Source organism: Centropristis striata, chromosome 1 (genome assembly GCF_030273125.1).
Source record: "Centropristis striata isolate RG_2023a ecotype Rhode Island chromosome 1, C.striata_1.0, whole genome shotgun sequence".
NCBI classification, from domain to species: Eukaryota; Metazoa; Chordata; class Actinopteri; order Perciformes; family Serranidae; genus Centropristis; species Centropristis striata.
In genome coordinates, this window is record NC_081517.1 from 17,218,011 (window position 1) to 17,227,544 (window position 9,534).

Genomic DNA, 9,534 nt, shown 5'->3' on the forward strand with positions numbered 1-9,534 from the left:
AAACGAAATATTGACTTATAAAAACTAATTAAAAAGACAGGTGACAGGCGACCCAACTTGGCTTTAATTTGTCTGAATCTCGTCCATAAAGGACCGAAACTGTGGACACGTGACCCGAGACAGTGGAGCTTCTCAGTCCACACTTAGCAGAGCCAGGACAGCAGCAGACCTCGTCGTGGTGGCCGATGACCGGATACACACCAGGACGCCAAACGGATAAGTGCAGAACTAGGAGAGTGGGCAGTGGCGGTTCTACACAGGGGCCTACAGGGGCCACTGCCCCTGTGAAGAAGCCCTTGGCCCCTGCTGTGTCCCCTGTGTCAAATTAATAATAAAATGATCAATTTATAACGATGAATGACGGAACAATTCTTACCTATTTTTTGTTCAAACAATATCTCATTGTACACAAAATTAACCCAGATTGTGTATATTGTATAATATTTGAATTGTGCAATAAAAGCTTGTGTATATATATTAAAAAAAATATATCATTCCCACTGTACTGCACTTTTAAAATAAAAAAAAGTAATTGTGCACAAAAATGAGAAATGTCATTGTCGTACAAAAATAGTTATTATTGTTGTTAAGTCTCATTGTTTCAATCAATGTCTTTGTATCTTCCAAATATACTTAAATTAGATTTTTAAATAGCCTAAAATAAAGGATTTGAATGCTTAAATATCATCTTTGGCGTTTTTTAATGTGCCCCTCTGATTAAACACTGGCCCCTGCTTGGCCCCCACAGTAAAACTGGTCTAGAACCGCCACTGAGAGTGGGAGACGCTGGCTACAGCGCCCCGCTGTACAGCGACAAAGAGAGAGAGTGTCACAACTAGCGCACTGAGAGACAAACTGCAACAGCAGACAGTTAAGAGCAGCCTACCTCTGAGCTCTACTGCACCCAAGCACGCGCTCCGACCGAACTGCTCGCCCCCTCCGGCTCACCGTCGCTCCATGCCTCTGCAACGGAGCGGAGGATGAAGCCCCAGGGCCAAATAAAAGTAACAAGACGGCAGTTAGGACGGGATGCCTACCTTAATGTTGCGCCGAGGAGACACACCAGACGCGCCGCAGTGTAGAATCAGAAAAGGGAGAGTGGTGACCAACACACCTGTTTTAATCACACACACACCGCGCCCCGCCCCAATTAACCTGCACACAGCTGGCACAGCGTCATGCAGTGACCAGGAGGGAAATGGCTCACCCGGTCACATCGGCATTGCTTCACAAACCAACCATAAAGTACTTTGGTTGCTTAGCAACAAACAAGAATTTAGCTTTTCAGTTAATGTTAGCCTACCTAGCAGCAGTAGATCTTTCATTTGTGAATACCTGAACACCGAGAACAGCACATAATCATTTTTTTGTGTGTATTTTTGTTGTGTCTTTGTCGAAAAGGTGTTTGTGTTCAGATACAGTCTATGGCTAATTTCCATGATATACTTTAGCTTGCACTGCACTGACTATAGGTTAAATATGGTCTAAAACATGGTCAGTAGGTAAAATATTCCACTGGATGCGTAACGGCTGCAGATCCGTCGTCGGAGCCGTTACGCACCCATTATAATCAATGTGTGAGATTCCACCGACTGCAGATCCGCTGCGTAATGAGTCCGACAACGCAGGGCCATCCGACAGCCCTCGCAACACTTGCGCAGAGCTTTTATTTTTGTCGGACGACGGAGCACTGCGCATAAATTCAGCACAGAGCAGATCGTTCGGGACAGGAAGTCTTGCACAGACTCAAAATAAAACACCGGTATATTTTCAAAATAAAATACCTGGGGTTCGCTAACGAGGTCGGCCGGCTCGTTAACAAGCCGGCCGACCTCGTTAGCGCTCGTTAAGACGGAGTCGCTGGATTTGTCTCCAGTCATTAACGAGGAGATGTTGATTATCTTCCAGTTATATCAATTGATTAGGCGTGACTTCGCGAGATCTCGTGCGTCCTCGGGACTCTGCTGTCCGCAACAGCTCCGACACAGACGGATCCGGTGGGTGTTGATGGACTGCGTAGATACGCAGCCGTTGCGGACAGACCCCTGTCGGAGTCCTTACGCATCCAGTGGAATCCAGGCGTATGGCCTAAAATATATGAAAGCTCCCTCAAATATATGTCCCAGTTCTGAAGGTATAACGGTATGCAGGTATGGTGAATGCTCCTGTAGGACGTTATGTTGTTGTAACTTTATGTCAGATTAATTTTAATTGTATTAAGTTTCACAGAAGTCGTATTTGTTGAAGGGTTATTGGTGCATATTGGAAAGTATAGTGCTTGCTCCTTGTATTTTGACACAGTCTGCTTAAGAAGTCATGACTTCAACTGGATGGTTAATCACAGTAAGTAAGAGGTCCTGGTTTTATTTCCTAAAACAGGCAGTCCATCAGAGCTCTCGTGTGCTCCTGTGGTATCTGTAAGATGCTGGATGTCTGTGGATGTCTGCCTGCACATTCATGGTAAGATCATCTCCTTGAATGTAAATGTAATGCAGAGATCATAAATAGAACAATATCCATGTTTTATAACAGAGGTGGGATTGTTCAGTCTCTTTATGCTTTTGTCTGCTTTTCATTGTCCAAATTCTAAGGATCCACTGTCTGGCCACCATGCCTGAAAGTACAGAAAAATATAATTAATGTACTTGAGGTTAAACATGTGTCAAAGTATTTTAAAAACATATAAGGAAAGCAAATAAGTGACCCAGTTTGTCACTCCTTAGAGTTTCATAGAAGTCATATCAGTGATTTGTTAACTGTTAAGTGACAATGGACGTAAGTAATCTTGAATTTTGACCATCGATCATCATCCAACCATGAAAATCAATGTAAACTTTAAACCCCACAGTTAAAAACACGTAATGGCCCACAGGTTTTTTATCAAATATAGTAACAGTCACCCAACTGGTATTTTGCCACTTGTGGGATATTACTAGGATATGTGGATAATCCTATAATAAGCAATGTAATTCTAACAATATATCCCTCAAATAGAGCCTGAAGACGTAATACCAAGGGATACTTACTCAGGGGTCGTGCTAAGTCTGAAGTTGACAACAGCATAATGGGATTGCTCTTGTTCTTGAGGCGGATGTGGCTGGACTGTGCTGTAAAGAGGATCCGTGTGGTTCTTTGAGAAGTGGATGCTGCTGTAGTGAAGATCATTCTGCTCTGTTGGTTGGGCAGAGATGTCCTCATACACAGGGCCAGGGTTTAGCTGATAAAAGACAGGAAATAATGGTACAATTGGAAATGTTGAGAAAAAAACATAATGGTGGCTTAAGTAGACTGATGAAGTTACTTGTTTTACAAAATATTCTCTTTACCTGCTCCAAGTTGTCTGCGGTTTCATCTCTAGCAGATTGACTAGAAGTCCTCTTTCTTCTGGTTAATGAAATAAGTGAATGTAAATCAATATATGATGCCAGGTTAGTGTGTGAATGACTGTGTGAATGTCATTGCTCTGAGTCAAAGCCCAGTGTTGCTCACCTAAACCACAAGAAGACAGCGAGGGCTACTATAACCAGGAGAAAACTACAGAGTCCTGCAGCTGCTGCTGTTATCCATTTTCCTGATTTATTGTGGACGGTGAGAGTCTTTTCATTAGAGCGGTTGCTGTTTTGGGTTTTGACAGCACAGGAGTAGTTTCCTGCATGCTGACTGCTGACTGGGTCTAGAACCAGGTGTTTGTTTTGGTTCACTGTCAGGGTCAGAGGTCGACTGTTGAAGAACCAAATGTAGTTCGTGTTGTCGGTCAGAGGACAGCTGGTGCTGCAGGTCAGTGTGACTCTCTGGTCCTCTGTCACCACTGCAGAAGGAGTAAACTTCACCTTCAGCCCTGAAACATGGTTAGAACAGTCTGTAAATGTAAAAGTATATTGTAATATCTCAAATGTCCACATATCTAAACAACTAAATAGGTTGTTTGTTATTGTCTTCTAAAACAATAGGGAAAATATTAATTTAAGTGTTTTTCATGTGTGATCTTTATATTTCACCCAGCTATCAGGCCAGCCTCAAAAAGACAGAAAAAAACTGAATACAGCTCTTCTTAGTTGGAATATTGAAGTTTGTATATTGAATTTCATAATTGATTTGATTAAATAAGAATTACCAGTGACAACCAAAGTCACTCCAGGTTTCCATCCTCTGTCATCTTGTTCGAGTTTGAATATGTATTCTGCTGAGTCATCCTTCTTCAGTTGATTGATTTTCAGGGTGTGTTGATTCTTCTTGTTGTCATACTTCACACGGCCTTCAGGCTTCATTGGCTCTTCAACTTCTTTCTCTCCACTTCTCTTTATTTTATACCATAATTTAGATGTTGGTGGATATTTGAAATAAGCATATTTACTTGAAATGTTTACTGAAGAGCCTTGCAAAGCACAGATCCTCCTGCTGACATAGTTCACAGTCCAGCAGTTTCCATCTTCAGCACCTGGAATATAGATAAAAGACAAGAGGCAGTTTCACTTTAAAGCCCCCTCCAGCCTGTATTTCTTCCAATTTAAAAGTTAACATTTTTCTCAAACAGAGAATGGGGTTGTGGTTAATAGTCAGACGTTATCCATTGCTGTGATAACCAGATTGTAACTTACAGTAGTTTGGAAAACAGCAATATGTCACTTAATTTGATTAATTTATAGATTATAAGATCACAAATGAGACAAGAATGAGCACAACATACCAAGTATCTCCCTCTCTCACGCACTTTTCTCCTTTTCAACGTCTCCTCTTTAAATTGACTCAGTAAAATATGAAATATCATAGAAATGCTAAAATACACTAGAGTTGGGCTTTAAGTACTGTTGAAAAGACATTTAAATCACAACACTACAACTGCAGCCTTAAAAGGAAAATGTCTGTCTCAGACAAATGAAACAGAAATTCTCTCAGCTGGTGTTTACTATTCTTAGAAACTACCACATATCAACTGCATTATAGTGCAGTCCGTTTCTGTTATTCTGTCCACATCCTGTGTTCATACTCACAGACTTCTGCAGAGCGCAGATCCTCAAAGCCTTTTACAGCACAGGAGAAGCTTTCAGGAGAAGACTTGAGAACTACTAACTTTTTGTCCTGTCCAAATAAAACTCTGCTCTTATACCAAATGAAGGCAGTTAGAGGACAACTGGTGTCACAGCTCAGTGTGACATGGTGTGATCTGGTGTGAGGACTCCTTTGAACATGTACTTCTGTTGAAAGATGACGATGATGACGATACTTGTATATAATTTGTATATATTTTTCTGTTATGAAAACAATAAAAATAAATATACAAAAAGAAAGAAAGATGACAAATACATTTTTCATCAGTTTTTAGATACATTTTATTCATTACATAAGTTATTATATATAAATTCAAAGCATGGTTAATCCAGAAAGAGATGAGGTGTAAAGGTGTGGTCATGATTCCTTCAATGAAATATAATACTTTTTTAAAAACAATAGTTAAAACAGCAGAAAGCAAACAGATGGTGGTGTAAACACAAAATAAATAATCTATTATGAAATAGATCTTAATTTTGAAAATGAGACTTCAAAAGTAATAATGTTGTGGATGTGAGAGGTTTGTGTGTGTGAGTTTGTGGATCTTTGAGAAACTAACCTCTGGGATATGTGATGGAGCAGGGCTCATCCTCTGATGTCTGATAATAAGAACACATAACCCATATTTATCCAGATGTTTCAAGAAGCAGATTGTTGTCACTCACCCACTGAGACTTCAGGAGCTCTGAGGTCCTGGTAGCCTTTGATAGCACAGGAGTATCTGACTGCTTCCTCATTGCTGACCAGCTCTTGGTACCAGGGAGACCAGTCCTGATAGAGAGACTCTCCGTTCTTGTACCAGATGTAGACTGCAGGGTTTTCAGTCAGAGGACAGCTGGTGCTACACATCAGTGTTACTGTCTGTCCCTCTGTGGTGGGAAGCACCTTCACCTGCAGGTCTGACATCATGATGTATATAAACAGGAATTCATGCCTGGATTATTGTTAAAGTAATAGATTAGTGACAACCATTTTACCTGTAACACGAAGCTGAATTACACTTTGCTTGCAGGTTTCTGGGTTGTCAGAAGATTCTTTGCAGCAGTACAACTTTGCATCACTCTCTGTTATATCATTGATTTTTAGAGTAAAGTTATTCTCTTCTGACATTCTGTATGTCACATGACTTTCATCTGCAGAGAGCTCCTTTAGTTTGAACTCTGAGCCAGTCCAGTGTGCCGTGTACCATTTCATGCTTGGAGTGGGATGTTGAGCTGAGCAAGGCAGATCCACTGATGAACCTTTTAAGGCACAGATGCTGTATCCTTGCCCCAGAATCCCTTTAACAGAAAATTGAATTACTAAATATCCGTACAGGTTTATACTTCTTGTAACATTCTTTAATCTGTCAATGATACTAAAAATATTGTAAAGGATCACACTGTTATGCTGTGATGAATTTAAAAAGCACATTAAAAGCAGAACAAGTGAAAATCCTTGTAAAATGCAGTAGCAATCTTGTGAAATTTTCTTCAGTTTGTCTTCACTGTAACATATATCCACAAGAACCCCACCCCCATTTCTTTAAATTTACAATTTTAAGTTAATTATTTTTAGGAGAAAAAAGAATAATTCATACCTGAGATGTGCAGAATGATTCCCATAAACACACATACAGCTTCTGTCAAAAGCATGGCTGTTGTTGTCTTCAGCTTCTTATCAGAAAGTTGGTTGTATAAATGTATATAATGTAATTACCTTGTTACAATCAACAGCAGTCTTCTTACAGACACAGAATGAACTGTTAGCAACAGGGTCAGTGGCAGACAAGCTGCATGCAGCTCTGACACCAAAAAGTCACTTCCTTCCTCATTATTATTCTGAGTAAAAGAGACCTCTAGTGAAGAATTTATGTCGTGCAGTAGTTATTTGATATCATTATATGTCATTGACATTTTTTGTTATTTTTGCACAAAGAAATTAGATTTAAATACGAGAATCCTATGTGGGATTCAATTAAACGTATGATGTAAGCCAAGTCTGTGTGTACCCACCTGAGTATGTTGAGGATTTACTTTGATCCAATATTTGCAATTAAATTAAATTAAATTAGTATCGGGAAATGCCACAATAAATCGTTATACAGGGTTAATACAAAGTCCTGTAGTTTGAAAAATCCTTAATCTAAAATTTAGTTTTCAAAGTTAGGAATAATACTTGTTCTTAAATATACTCCTCAAAAAGTTTTAACATAATCTGGTGTTTCATTTGCACACAATAGATATAAACCAGAAATCGTAAAATATTTTAATTGAAATATTTCTTCTTTGCTTTTCAATTATATTTTTTATTGTTTTTAGCATTTAACATACACACAACAACACAAATAACCATACATACATAAAAAACAATAGTAAAAGTAAAATAAGTAAGTAAACAAGAATAAAATAGTAAACAAAAATAATAGAAATAATAATAATATTAATTCAGCTACGGTCACAGTGCATATATGTGCTTTTCTCCCAAATGAAACATTTCTGTTGTCAAAATTTGTTGGAAGAGGAAAGTTAATTTTTTGTGTTCACTCGTCTTTCATAGTTAAATGAGTCCTCTGTTGATCCCTTTCTCTAATAGTATGTTTTTATCATGATAATTTAATGCTTGCTAATTTCCAAAGTTAATATAACCAGCTTGTTAAATTAATAAAATAGGGGAAAACATTTGAAATTATTAAATCAATAAATAATTATAGACTTTTTTTAAAGCTGCGAGTGTAAGAAGAGAACTGAGAAACTGCATGTGGTTGTGTTGTGGTGGAAAGAATGAAGAGAAGGCTGCAAACACAAAGGTGTGAACTCGTGGTTTATTGCATCACACAGAGCACAGTATTTTTTTAAACTATTTTTAAATAAACATTCTAGTCACAGCTCCAAATCATCCAGAAAGCCAACATGCTAAATATACACTGCAATAAAGTGGTGCAACCAGCTTTTCTGGCAAAGTGATCTGTGCAAAAGATTAGATAATTAGATAATTAGAGACACTGAGAGCTACGTCAACACAAAAGGCAGTTACGTGCACACACACACATCAGGGGAGAGTCCTTTGCAAAGCATTATGGGAAGTGTTGTTTATTTACAATGCACTGGGTTGAAGCTGGAGTAGAGACTGTCTGTGTGGTCCTGAGAGAAGTTTAGTCCCCAATACAAATGGTCCTCTTGCTCTGTTGAGTGAGCTGAGATGTTTTCATACATGGGACCAGGGTTGAGCTGAGGAGACAAGAGACATACAATGACATTTTATTGCATTAAAAACTATGGCTTACTCTCTTATCAGAGCATTATAAAATATATGACAACTCAATTCATGAAAGTTTTTGGAAGCCTTTTTAAGCATAGTTTGCTGATGCTTGGTGTCTTGAAAAAACAGGTTACATCACAAATTATTTTAGAGGAAGTCTATTCATTTTTTTGGGCTTTTTTAAAGTATGCAAGAACATAATATTTGCTTTGTTTTATGTTTTTTTTACCTGCTTCATGTTGGTGGAGGTTTCATTTCCTGGAGATTGACTGGAAGACCTCTTTTTTCTGATTTATAAAATGGATGAATATTTGAATAAATAAATTATTTCAGGTCAGGGTTTGAACATAAATGCTCTGAAACAGAAACAGTTTTACTCACCTAATCCACAAGAAGACGGTGAGGGGTATTAAAACCAGGAGAGGACAGGCTCCTGTGGCTGCTAATAATGTCCATTTTCCTGTTTTACCATGGACCGTGAGAGTCTCTTCAGGGGATCTGATGTCTGTCTGGGTTTTGACAGCACAGGAGTAGTTTCCTGCATGCTGACTGCTGACTGGGTCTAGAACCAGGTGTTTGTTTTGGTTCTCTGTCAGGGTCAGAGGTCGACTGTTGAAGAACCAAATGTAGTTTGTGTTGTTGGTCAGAGGACAGCTGGTGCTGCAGGTCAGTGTGACTCTCTGGTCCTCTGTCACCACTGCAGAAGGAGTAAACTTCACCTTTAGCCCTGAAACATGGTGAGAGTGGTCATTAAAGTCAGTAAATAGTTTTCAGCATCTTAAAAAACCCCACATAGACAAAAACTCTTATAATATAATCAATCAAAATATTTACCAGTGACAACCAAAGTCACTCCAGGTTTCCATCTTTCTTCATCTTTCTGGAGTTTGAATTTGTATTCAGCCGAATCATCCTTCCTCAGGTTATTGATTTTCAGGATGTGGTGATTCCTCATGTTTTCATGATACTCCATGCGGCCTTCAGGCTTAATCAGCTCTCTAGCATCTTCCCCTTTACTATTTTTCTTATTTTTTTGCCATAATTTTGCCTTTGGTTGATAGTTGAAATAAGAGTATTCAGTTGAAATGTCCACTGAAGAGCCTTCCAGTGCACAGATCCTCCTGCTGACATAGTTCACACTCCAGCAGTTGCTACCCCCAGTACCTAACAGACAGGTTAAAGAATAAGTGTCTGCAGTATAAGATGTCAATTGTTTTTGGACAAAAATGTTGCAAATTAGGACCT

The 9,534-nt window shown here is 38.8% G+C and overlaps 2 long non-coding RNA genes across 2 annotated transcripts; one reads left to right on the plus strand and one right to left on the minus strand.

Annotated features, from left to right (window-relative positions):
• The first annotated feature begins 1,871 nt into the window (after positions 1-1,871).
• LOC131974264 (uncharacterized) lies at positions 1,872-5,233 on the plus strand. Its single transcript, XR_009394651.1, has 3 exons — positions 1,872-2,150; positions 2,380-2,460; positions 4,994-5,233. It is a non-coding gene; the product is annotated as an uncharacterized LOC131974264 (long non-coding RNA).
• LOC131974271 (uncharacterized) lies at positions 2,924-3,725 on the minus strand. The gene is made up of 3 exons (XR_009394652.1): positions 3,490-3,725; positions 3,327-3,384; positions 2,924-3,217 (listed from the first exon to the last, which is right to left on the minus strand). It is a non-coding gene; the product is annotated as an uncharacterized LOC131974271 (long non-coding RNA).
• Positions 5,234-9,534: the final 4,301 nt, after the last annotated feature.